At 34.1% G+C, this 13,300-nt stretch overlaps 1 pseudogene across 1 annotated transcript; it reads right to left on the reverse strand.

The window, feature by feature from the left end:
- Window positions 1-8,139: 8,139 nt before the first annotated feature.
- Window positions 8,140-12,716, reverse strand: LOC143620511 (formin-like protein 11; annotated as a pseudogene). Its single transcript, XR_013151345.1, has 7 exons — window positions 12,540-12,716; window positions 11,646-12,036; window positions 11,109-11,546; window positions 10,671-10,896; window positions 10,384-10,583; window positions 10,082-10,317; window positions 8,140-9,169 (listed from the first exon to the last, which is right to left on the reverse strand). The product of XR_013151345.1 is annotated as a formin-like protein 11 (transcript).
- Window positions 12,717-13,300: the final 584 nt, after the last annotated feature.

A 13,300-nucleotide genomic window follows, 5' to 3' on the forward strand; every position in this document is an offset into this window, starting at 1 on the left:
AAAAGACTAGAATAGTTGCTAAAGGTTATACTTTATAGTAAACAAAAAGGAATATATTTTGATGAAACATTTTCCCTATCCATATGGTTACTACTAGGTGTCTCGTCAGTTTGGTAATCAAAATTAGATGACGATAATAATGCTTTATATATGGATTTATTGATGAAAATGTTTATGTTATATGTTTATTTGCTGTTATTTGGCTATTATAAGTTTAAGTATGTAACATACTTACATTAATGCTTGCAGAATCCAATTGATGATGGCTTTCTAAATACTTCGCATATTTTGTGCCTCATATGAAAAAGAGGCGAGTTTGTCAGGACGTGAATATATTATGGTCTGTTTGGTATAAGGTAATGGAATATACGACGAAATGGAATGAACGTGGTAATGAAATTGACAGAGAAATGGAATGGGTTATTACCATCCCAATGGGATGTTTGATTATCATATGGAAATGAAAAGAATGACTACTTTGCGTCGTTTGATACGTAGGAAAAAAATTAAATTAAAATGGTAGTGAGTGGCGGTGGGAGGTGACGGTCGTGGCATTGGTGGGCGGTGATGGTGGTTGGTGGTCGCGGGTGGTGGTGGGCGACGGGAGATAATGGCCGTTGGAGGTGGGTGGTGGTGTTAGGGGTGGGTGGAGGTGGTAATAATGGAGGTGCCAGGAGGTGGTGGTAGTGGCGGTGGTGGGCAGCGGTGACAGTGGGAAGTGGGCGGCGGGTGGTGGTGGTGGTGAGGGGCGGGGACGACAGTTGATGGTGGCGGCGAGCAGGTAGTGGTGGTGGGTGGCTGGCACTGACGGCGATGGTTGGTGGCGGTAACGACAACGGTGGACGGCAATGGTGGTGGTTGGTGAAGGCGGCGGCGACGGTGGGTGTTGATGGTGGTGGGTGGTGTTGGTGCGAGGGTGATGAAGGTGGTATTAGGTTAAAGAGGGAATGAAATGGAAAAAAAAAACATGGGATATGGATGGAATGAAATTGGGGTGTTTTAGAGGAAATGGAATGGACTAAGTAATAGGACATTCCATTGCTTTGATCAACCAAACACACTTTTCTCCATTCTCTTACAATGGGTCATTCCATTTAGCCCTTCATTTCTACATACCAAACGCTACCTTAAAGTTACACTGGTTTATCCTAGCGAACCTGTCGTTTTTCATCACGTTCTTGATCCAAAGAAAGAATAGATTTTATTAAACGTGATTACACAATTATTTGTACTCCTATAGTCTTATGCTATGTGTAGTGGAGGGGCTACATTCGGGAGCGATTTTTAACACGTGACACCACGTCAGTAAGGGAACGATTTTCATTTTAGGGTGTGGTGCTTTGTAGCCCAAAATTGTCTAATCACATCACACACACACAGGGGATGGTTCATACGAGAAGTCAAATTACAGCGAGAAGTGCAAGAAATCAATCTGGACCGTTAATTATGTGTAATCAATTAATTAGAAAAGTCATGACAAACTTGTAATTTGTATATTAATATACAAATATTTTAATGAACAATGGTAGTTCGGTATTTGTTTTTTAGACTTTTCAAAATGAAACTTAAGTAATTAATAGCATTTATTTGTTATTATTACTAACTAATTGTTTAATTGTTATTTTTGAATTGATGTTATTAATCAAACTAATGTTAAACAAATATAATTTTAATCAAATACTATAACATCTTCAATCATATTTCTTTAAATGAGTTAAAATATTATATACTAGGATAGTACCCGTGTTACACACGGATGGAACATATATATAATGTAATATATATGTAAAATCATATAAATTTAACTAAATGCAAATGTCGTATTTATATATAAATAATAATTTTACATGAATTAAAAGATATCATAACTTATTTTAATTCAAATACAAAAACACATGAATATTAACAAAGATAAATGAGATAAATGAAAAATTAAAACATTTTATAACTTATAGCATGGGTACAGTAAGCAAACAAAGGAAATTAGTCTCCAAATAAAAAAAAAGTCTCCAAATCTTAAAGCATAACAATAAAAAGCACATCATTGTCTTTATTTATTAATCAACAAATGGTAATCATAACCATTCTTTTTGAAACCTTCTCCAACTTAGGAGTTATAAGTTTAACACCATATACCATTTTTCTATCAACTTCATCTTTAACAACACCACTAAACACATTGTCTTCTTTTCCAGATTTGATGTATTACACTTAATTGTTGATATGCTATAGTCATCATCAACGTGAAACACATCCACAAGTTTCCTCTTCAGTTTATCATCAAATAATGTAATTGATGACTTCTTCAAATTATTTTCATCCTCAAATTCAAATTATGATTAGCATTTATTGACTAATAAAGGAATGATATGTTTTCATTGTTATGTTTTAATATTTGAAGAATTTGATTTTTTGTATTTATTTATTTTATTTGGAGACTAATATCCTTTGTTTGATTATTGTACTCAAGGTTATTGACCCGTAGACGTCACAGGTGGAAATATAAACAATGTTAATTAAACACACAGGGACCGGGGGGGAGTAAGATTATTGTTAGTGAATGTAAAGTATGGACAATTTGTATGATATGATTTTACGAATAACTATTCAAATGATGATATATATAATTAAAAACTATTAATTATTGTAATGTCGGATATAACATACATGAGATAGAAAATAAAACTAAAAGGATTATACATACATTAACACACCCTTAAGATATCCTACTAACCATCATAACATTAATACAAAGTCATAAACCCAAACAACGTTTCAAAAGTATTTAGAATACTAAAACATATACATCTAGTTCCAAACCATTCTAAACATAATCAAAAAAACTTAACAAGCTGCATCAAAAGTAACATATCATCCAAAAACTTTACCATGTAGCACATCAGCATCACGGGCTAGATAATTGTCAATCAAAAGAATGCAATTTGATTCACAACCTGTCATAACAAATAATAGTTAATTAAAAACCATTATGTAATCTTCAATTCGACTGACTAATTAAAAACCATAGTATATTTAAATTAAGGGCAAACAATCTTAATACAAAATTTACAACAATATATCCTGATGCATATACAAATGTTAGACACTTATATCATAAAAAAGTGCACCATAATAATATAACTCTGGAATTATCATTATCTTATAACTGCATATATAAAATCTTGAATCAAACAATATAATTACTAATAATAAATTTAAGATTCTGACGTAATATTGGTTACGCATGTTTGTTGATTGAAAAACAGGATAATACGATAATGTGCATAACATGTAATAAACAGATTCTGTAGAGAGTTTTATGTTTATTCAACAACATGCTAATATGGAGGATCTCATAAACAATTTTAGTAGATGTACGTTACAAAAGTCGACGGACGACGGGATTAGCATAAGAACGTACCATAGATTACCGGTAAACAGAATATCAATAATCTTGAGAAGTGATAAAACATAAAACACTATTGTAACAGTGGACAAACGATCAACATCAACCAAAATGTTTTGTGGCTCCATTTCGTCGTTTGTGAAATAATATGATTGTATACAAATAAGTATATTGATATAAATGTAAATGTATGCATATTAACAACAATACATATGAATGGAACAATGAGTAATAAAAATGAAATTTACAATAACCGTGGATTTGCTTCTTAGATCGAACGATGTTAGTGTAAAATTCTTCTATTATACATTTTATATAGAGAGGTAAGATTATGTATATTTTTGGTTAATTGATTAAACATAGTATGTTATTTCAAATTGATCCATTTTAAATTCAAAATTTAAAACTGAATATATATATATATATATATATATATATATATACAAAATATATGAATTGTGAAACCTATATGTAAGAGGATTACTATGAGTAAAATAAAATTGGAAACGATAATTAAACTAAAAATGAAATGTCAAACCGTGTTATTGTAAATGTGTATATATCTTAAATATGTAAACGGAGATTCTAGTAATATTTAAAAGTAACAATAGTAATTTTATTATATTTTTATTAATTATAATTAATTGTTAACAAATTTAACCTATGGTGTAGTGCAAGCTCAACTATACTTAAGGTCATGAATTCAAATTTAAAGTGGTGTTTAAAGTTTTAAAATCCATAATACATAAAATGATTTTTTTACCAAAATTTTATTAAAAAATAATATCCAATTAAAATGCATATATCGAAATTGTGATATCTAAATATGAGATACTAAAAAGTAAAACTCAAAACAGAAGGAACTACTAATTTAAATAAAAATGCATTGTCAAACCGAGATTTTAGTAATATTAAAAAAAAGAGGAAAGTGAATACGGTGCTGTTAGCCGTGCAACCTTATATGAAAAACCAATCAAAACTACGTAGTTTTGATTAAAAACCCTTCTCATTTAACTAAAATACCTTCCCATTTTATGATAATCTTTATATAGTAATATTGAATATACAAAATTTTTGTTTTTGTCTTAAGTTTTCCCAAAATTCTACCCTAAAACATTAACTTGGTGTTCAACATTTTGGATCTGCTCGTTTAAAATTGGCTTGCCGCTCTTGGATTATTTTACTTGTTTTTTCCTTTTGAATTTTAATTTAGGTATTTACAATTAGGTTACATATAATGGTTGAATAATAAATAAAAAATGAAAAATCGATTTTTAAAATAAAATAAAAAAAAACCTCATTTTGAAAACTTGCATACGTTTTCTTTTTTTCTTTTCATTTTAAGTTTTGTACCATTCTCAATGATTTTTCATACATAATACTTAAATTATAAATAAATGATACTTATCCAATAAAAACCTAAAAGTTTCATCTTGAATTTGTGGGTTGAAAATCCCTTCAAAATGTGTAATCAAAAGAGCTGATATTTTTATCATTTTTAACTTACTCAAGATATGAAACTTTTGTAAATATAGAAGGGATTATGATTAAATAGGAGAATTTTAATCAAAACTACGTAGTTTTGATTGGTTTTGCGTGTAAGGTTACACGGCTAGCAGCATCGCATTCACTTCCCCCTAAAAAAAAAAACTTTTGTGATCATTTTGTTAATTATAATTAGTTGTTATAAAATTTAACCTATGCCTTCTTATAATAAAGTCAAAGTAATTGTTAAATTATGAATTCAAAACTTTAAATGCTAAGTTTGACCAATACTTGAGTTACATATTGGTTTAAATGTTAATTAGCATTAGGATTAAAATTAATTGATTAATTATGTGGAAATTATAAGCATGGAAATTGGATGACATGGAACATTAGATGGACACCATAGGAAAAGGACAAGTGGACAAATTGGTTTGCTTTAATATATTAGTTAGATTAGATTAGACCGCCTACACAAATTTATGTATTATATACACATGCATAGTTATATATTGTGTAGGTAGAATCACGAATGCGCATGTGAAAATTTTACAATTGTGGGCTATTAACATGATTTGTTATTTATTATATGTAGTTTAATGTGAAAAATAAAAAAAATTATTTATTTTGTACGTTGTATGGTTTATATATGTACTAAGTAGTTTCACGAATGTATATGTGAAAATTTTACAAGTATAAGTTATTATCATTACCCGTTATTTATTATATATAGTTTAATGTAATAAAAAAAAGTTTATTTTGTACCATGTAGATTAATTTATGTACTGTGTAAGTTCGTATATATACTGTGTATATGGTATTTTGAATTGTGTATATGCAATTTTTATCGTGCATGTTCATTTATGTACTGTGTAAGTTCATAGATGTACCATGTAGGTGGTATATCCAACAGTATATGTGTAATTTTATCGTGTGTATGTTCATTTATGTACTGTGTAGGTTTGTATATGTACTCTATAGGTAATATTTTGAATTGTGTATTTTTTATTTTATTCATGTGTATGTGGTTCATTTATGTACCGTGTAAATTTATCAGTGCTGTTGAATGTAACAATTATTATCTGGATAAAGGTATGGAATTCAAATTATAAGAATAAAAAATAATATTGATAAATCGACAAAATTGTATTGATAAAAAAAAGGATTCAATATAGGTTGATTTGACTATATTTAAAAAAAATATTAAAACAAATTAATTGTAATTTCTCCCTACATTATAACCTACCAAATATTAAAAAAATGCACATCTTACTATAACATCCTTGTTATTAAACAAATGATAAAATAAAAGAAAAAATATGGTTGGTTGGTTGGATTAATTTCTCGCACTAGAAAATACTTCTGAAATGAACCTAATCATATATATATATATATATTACACACATATTAATAAAATATTATTATTTCCAAACCAAAACCGACGACATTAAAATGTCGCCCCCCTCCAAATCAGGGGGCGTGTTCACGGCAACATCAGTGTTTAAAAGCAAGAAAGGTTACCCCTCCAAGATTTTTGAAGATATTGTGGTGGGTTTTCCTCGGAACAAAAAATTGTGTGCTTAGATTATCCAGTGCAACGTTGTCTGCTATCGTGTCGTCTTATGCTATTAGGTTGCCCCGAGTAACCGGATTTTATTCATTAGTTGTTCAAGAAAAGAATAAACGAATTTGAATTTCAAACGTGAAATGGTGAACAGAATAGATTTCCAAAAAGATGGATATCAATTCACAAATAAATATAGGATTTTATAAATTAATCCACTAAAAATGAAACAAACTTGGAAAACGACGAAGTAAGTTTCACTGGTTATTTGAAATTTCAATAATTAGGGTTTGGTTAAATTAGGGTTTTTTGTTTCTTATTGTCAGGTGCTTGAATTGGCTGGAAATGCAGCGAGAGACAACAAGAAGACTAGAATTGTGCCGAGACACATCCAATTGGCGGTCAGAAACGATGAAGAGCTCAGCAAGCTTCTTGGTGACGTCACCATTGCTAATGGCGGTGTGATGCCCAACATCCACAACCTGTTGTTGCCTAAGAAGGCGCCTGGGTTTTCCAAGTCAGCTGCTGCTGATGATGAATAGAAAGAAAGAAGGCTTGTGCTTGGAAATTAGGGCTTGTTGTGATCTTGTTTTCGGTTTTAGTAGTTAGGGTTTCGACTAGATTATTATATGTCTATAACTATTATTACTATTAAATTCAATGAAAACTCTGTGTTAAGTTTACATTGCTTTAACAATCTTTTCTAAGATAGCATAAAAATCTAGATTATCTTTCCATTCATTTCAAAAACTCCGTCCGAACTGAACATGAATCTTTTGATTCGTTTGGACACAACTGAAACAATCTCAGCTCTCCATCTTTCCAACAAATCTATGAGATTAATCTGTTGTATAATCAAAGCCATTATCCTCTTTTCTTAAAACAATCAGTTTAACCTCTTCAGCAGCATCTGCAAATCTGATCGCGGTTTCTAATCATCGCATGATCCTAACTAGGTTTGATGTGATGCATAAATGTGTGTTGGGTTCGGGTTAAGTATTCTATTCGCCAACCTTATACCCATCAACCACAAACTTGACATGGCTGACACCTCTAGACTGTAGAGGTGCAAAGGACGATTCAGTTTTGAGTTGGATGAGGACAGACCTGCTGCAACTGACCTGCGAATAACTTGTTTGGCTGGGTTGAAACTGAAGCTATAGTAACTGTGAAGTCTTAACGTCTACAGATGGACATGATTCTTTAATGTTAGCCTCCTCATCTTGAAGTGTAAACATGAACAACAACGATTCAGTTCTTTTAACGCGTAAGGTATTTCAACCAAAGCTTTCAGAAACCTTTCCGCAGGTCGAAGCCTACTAAGATCCCCACCATACATGATACAACCTTATTTTCAGTTCTTCACTGGTTGGCGCCATTTTCAGCAAAGTTTGAACTATTTCTGTAGGCAGCTCATTTCCTGATCAAAATCAGCAATAAATTTTAAATCTTTATCCAACAGTATTATAAAGAGGGAAATAATTACCTTCTATAAGTGCAGCAGAGACTTCTTTTGTGGTCACATTTAAAGATTTTAAAAGAATAAACAAGTTTTGTGCTTTCTTTGAATGGATTATTCTAACAAAATGTATTTGTTGTTCTAATGCTAGAGCGGTTTTCATGTCTTGATCTTTGTCTTCTCCAGGAGCTTGGGCACCAAAAAAGCTAAGAAAGGTTATGGAAGAAGGCATATGTTTTGAATTAGGGTTTGCTGTGATCTTGTTTTTTGTATTGAATCTGTGTTCTTAGTGGTTAATTATGGTTAGGGTTTCAACTAAATTATATGTCTATAACTATTAAATTCAATGAAAACTCTCTGTTGAATCCAAGATTGATGTTTACATAATTTGATTCAATCAAGCCTACTCCGCTGACCGTGTTGGGATGGGCGGCAATGGCGGCATTGTACCGCCACTTGCCGCTTGATCCAGTTGCAAATCAACATCATCTTTCTGATCGGCTCCGCCTAAATCTTTCTTCTTTGGTGGCTTGATTGGAGCAGCTTGAATCTCTTTAACAACCTTTTCTAAAATAATCAAAAAATCTCTTACAACCGAAAACAATCTCAACCCTTCATCTTTCCCACAGTTTCCATGAAAGTAATCTGCTGTACATTTAATCAGAGCCATTATCCTCTTTTCTTCTTCTTGCATCCATGTAACATCCTTCTCAGCAGTCTCCACAAAAGCAGTTAAAATCATCCAAAACTCATCGCCTTCTGCATCATCTGATTGCAATTCAAGGTTCTTCATATCCGTGTTTAATGATTCACGGGCCTTAATGAGCCCGCTTCCAAGTTTAGAAACCGAACTTGTTAACGCGTCTGCATCGATAATGGCTGCTTTTGTTACATTCTCAAGCTCATCGCTTAAACCTGAGACTACCTCAAGCCCGAGTCTGCAATAATGTTCTTCTGTTTCTGGATTGGAAGGATCTAGATCTTTGGTTTCTATGTTGGGGATGGTTTTGTTTCCCTCTTTGGCGGCTCGGATGGCGCGTATGCCTTCGCCTCGCATGATTTCTTGGACGACAAAGTGGAGAAGGGTCGTCTTGCCATCGATTCCTTTGACGTCTGAGAGTTTTAAGAGTGTGTCGAGTTTGAATGCTTTTGCACAGCCGCGAAATGTTCCCACGTTCATTCGGTTACCGGTTTTTAGAACGGCTTCTAGTAGTTTGAGGAATAGTCGGCTTTTTTTGAGTTCCAAACATGCAGCCTATGAAATAAATCATAAAAATCAGCAGTTGTTTATCTAGAAGTGTACTGTAGGGCTAACCCATTTTATAAGATAAATAAGCCCACACATAACACGTTTAATAATTGAGTTAACCCGTTTAAGGGTTGTAAAAATAATTATATTTGGATTTTAAAACCCATAAGATCAGCCAACCCACACACGACGCGTTTCATAAGTGAGTTAACCTGTTTAAGGTTTCTAAAAAAGAATTATATTTGGACTTTGGAATCCATAAATAAGATAGGTCAACTCACCACCGTCAGGTTTCATAAACGAGTCAACTCGTTTAAGTGTTCTTAAAAGAATTATATTTGGATTTAAGATGGAATTACTTAAAAAGCGTTAAAATTTAAAATCTAATTTTTTAATTTAAATTTTCCAATCAACTATTAACTTTCGAAACTTAATTTACTTTTCTATTTTGGAATCTTTATCAACTCTTAACTTCCAAAAATTTTTATTCATCAGAGATATAAAAACAAAACACAATTACTATGACACCAGTTAGAAAAAAATGTGTCATTGATATGGAGGAATTGATTGTTTAATAATTTGTTACCAGGTCACTGGGTGTTTACTCAAATTAACAAATAAACATTAAACCGGTCAACCTGGAACATGACAAGAGTTTAAGTAGGTTTGATACAACACAAATAAATATACGGGTTGGGTCGGGCACAGGTTGAAGAATTCCACCAGCCAACCCATCAACCCAACACGAAAGACTCCTACACTAGAGGTGGAAAGGAGTGCTCAGTTGGGTTAAGTACTTAAGTAACTGGTCAAACTTGTTTTACACGACCCATTATGATTGACAGGTGATTCGACCTGTTTGACCGGATTGAAACCGACATTCCGACAGCTATGCCTATAATAACCTTGAAGTCTAACCTCTAAAGTTTCAAATGATTCTTTAATATTTTCTTCCTCATCTTGAAGTGTGCACATGAACAACAGAGATTCAAGTCTTTTAAATGCAAAAGGTATTTCAACCAGTGCTTTCAAAAATCTTTCCGCCGATCCAAGCTTACTAAGATCTCCACCATACAACCTTAGCTTCAGTTCTTCTTCACTGGTTGGCGCCATTTTCAGCAAAGTTTGAACTATTTCTATAGGCAGCTCATTTCCTGATCAAAATTAGCAATAAATTTCAAATCTTTATCCAACAGTATTGTAAAGAGAGAAATAATTACCTTCTATAAGTGCAGCAGTAACTTCTTCTGTGGTCACATTTAAAGCTTTTAAAAGTATAGACAAGTTTTGTGCTTTCTTTGGATCGATTATTTTCACAAAATGCGTTTGTTGTTCTTTTGCTGGAGCAGTTTTTGTGTCTTGATTGTCTTTTCCCGGTACTTGATAGCCAAATAAACGTTCAATCATTTCTTCATTAAACCTAGTGATTATTATGAGATTTCTTAATATAACAAAGTTTACATAAAGATGATTAGATTTTTAAAGCAGTGAGAAGAAAACAACTTACTGAACTGATCCTGATTTAATCTTATCCCAAACCATACGTTGATCGGGTTTGGCCATAACTTTATCCCAGAAGAACGGTTTTAACCGAGCTTTAGAAGCCTCAGTTGGATCGGGACCTGCACCTGCGCGACGTGGTGGTCTGATGCTTGCACCCAGTCGTCGAGGTGGCGGTGGGGGCCCAGGCCCACTTATATTTCCTCCAGGTTTTGGTGGCGGGGGCGGTGGTGCTCCTCCTACAGTAGGTGGCGGTGGCGGTGGTGCTCCTTCTCTAGTAGGCGTTGATGGTGTTTGAGTTGCTGTTTGTGGCACTGGAGGTGGTTGAGTTGCTGCTTGTGACACAGGAGTTGGTTGAGTTGCTGTTTGTGGCACCGGAGGTGGTTGAGTTGCTGTTTGTGACACAGGAGGTGGTTGATTTGCCCCGTTTGTGGTGCTGGAGGTGGTGGAGTTGCTACTTGAGGCGGTGGGTTAGGGGTGGAAGGGGCAGCAGCTATCGGAGAGAAAGTTTGCTGAGCAGTGGCAGGAGAAATAGGAGCCGCTGTGGCGGTGGCGGTGGCGGCAGCGGGAGAAGAAACGGGAGAAACACCGACATTGACTGGCGGTTGCAGTGGAGATGATTCTGCCCCTCCGACAGGAGAGTCGGTCTTTCCACCCGAATGCCGAACAGAAATTTCCATCTTTCGAGTAGGGCGTAAAGACGATTCTGCCCTTACAGCTCTCGGCTTCAATGTATGCCTTAATGACGATTGTACCCTTCCAGCCTGCGGGTGCATATTAGGATCCAGAGCTGCCTTCACGTGGGGCCCAGTATCAACACTGACTTGTGCATCCATTTGCTCCTCCACATTTCCACTTTTACCTTCCGACTTCTTTGAACCACCTAAATGTTTTAAACCCGACCCATCTTAGAAAAGAAACCAACAGAAACAAGTATGAATGAAAATAGGCTAAATAGCATATGGTTTATGTTATTATGTACCACTAGTCGAATTCTTGCCCATACTTGACCTGAGAAGGGTCTTTTCGTCATTCTGGGTGCCAGCAACACCAAAATTCCTAATGTAACAGTAAAAAAGAAGGCCAGCAACACAAAGTGTGACAATTGCAGTAACTATTACAACAACAATAACTGTTCCTTGGCTAACGGTTTCACCTAACCTGCGTCTTCCAGAAGGGTCATTTGGTTTGTGTATAAAAGAAACCAAATACCCTATATACCACTTTCTTGTAAGTTTATCTTTTCTGGATTTTGTCGACACGACTCGTTTGTCTTTTAAGCAGTCTAGTATGGTTTTCTTGACATGAGGGTCTTGGAAATCTTCCATGGAATAACCCAATTCTGCTCCACAGTTCACCAATAATAGTTCTGCCTGCAGGTAATCAACTTCATCAGATCTTAACTACCAGCAAATGTCAGCACAAGATTCTACTTTAAGATGGTAGTCATTACATGCAAATAACAAGCAAACAAAGAGTAATATGATTAACCTGCTTACAAAGGCCGTATGTAAACAATACGGGTCGAATGTAATCATTAGAAGACAATTTAAGAAAGTTTATAAGATGCATAGCAGAATCTCAGATGGAGACATTGATTAAAGCTCTAGAACTATTGTTGTTTAATAAAATTTGAGAATTCCTACGCATACGTAAACAAGATCCAGTAAAATAAAAGGTTTATGTTCCGCTGCTATGTCTATATCAGTTGGTCATGCCAAGCCTCATCCGGGCGGGGTGTGACAATGAATGACTCGCCCCTGCACCCGCACCAAAAAAATCTCTAATCCGTAACCTTTATTCTAATTCAGGCATTTTCACAAACACCCGGTGGGCACTAATGTCTGAAAAATGAAGGTCAAAGTATGAGTAATACCGTGTCATGATCCATTGGTTCTTCCCAATCAAGAGTTGGTTTTTGGTGATCTGTGTCTGAGTCTACTACTACTACAGCAGCTTCTGCTGCCAAAGGGGAAAGTAGAATAATTATAATAACAATAACGGCTGCCACTATTTAAATCAGCCCTTTGGCGCGCATTTTTTCTTGAGACATCAATTGGAATCATCTCAAGGAGCAATGAAAACCAAACCAAAAGAACATGACCCCTGAAGAAAGCCTTGATCATCGCCAATTAAGTTTTTCTTAAAAATAATCCAGAATTAGGGTTCAAATTCTCTGTTGTCCGGCAGCAAAAACTTAAAATCGGACAATGATGACCTCAATTTAACAATAAATATGATTAACGGCCTTTCCCGATCAATTTACGTCCGCAATGTTACAGAAAAAAAAAGGTAAAACCCCACGGCGGTCGTGGTTATAACAACGGTGGCCGGGAACCATAAATTAACGGTCGGAATCCGTCGATCGTTTATTCCCGTTTTCCTTTTTGCGGTGCATTTCTTTATGCTTCGCTTCCTACATGGGTCATGGGTATCCAAATTATTATTCGATTCGTAAGTGAAGTTAATAAATAAAATATACTTTTAAAAACTTTATATTATAATTATAATAAATAATTATAAGAATTACATCTACCTACTATCAACTATACTACTAAAACAATAACTATTTTCATAAATAAGTTCTCATAATTTCTTTTTAATAAAATAATTTTAAAATTAAATTAAACTAAATTA

Source organism: Bidens hawaiensis, unplaced genomic scaffold (assembly GCF_021521415.1).
Source record: "Bidens hawaiensis isolate Kalapana, Puna unplaced genomic scaffold, B.hawaiensis_p1.1 tig00002572_1, whole genome shotgun sequence".
NCBI classification, from domain to species: Eukaryota; Viridiplantae; Streptophyta; class Magnoliopsida; order Asterales; family Asteraceae; genus Bidens; species Bidens hawaiensis.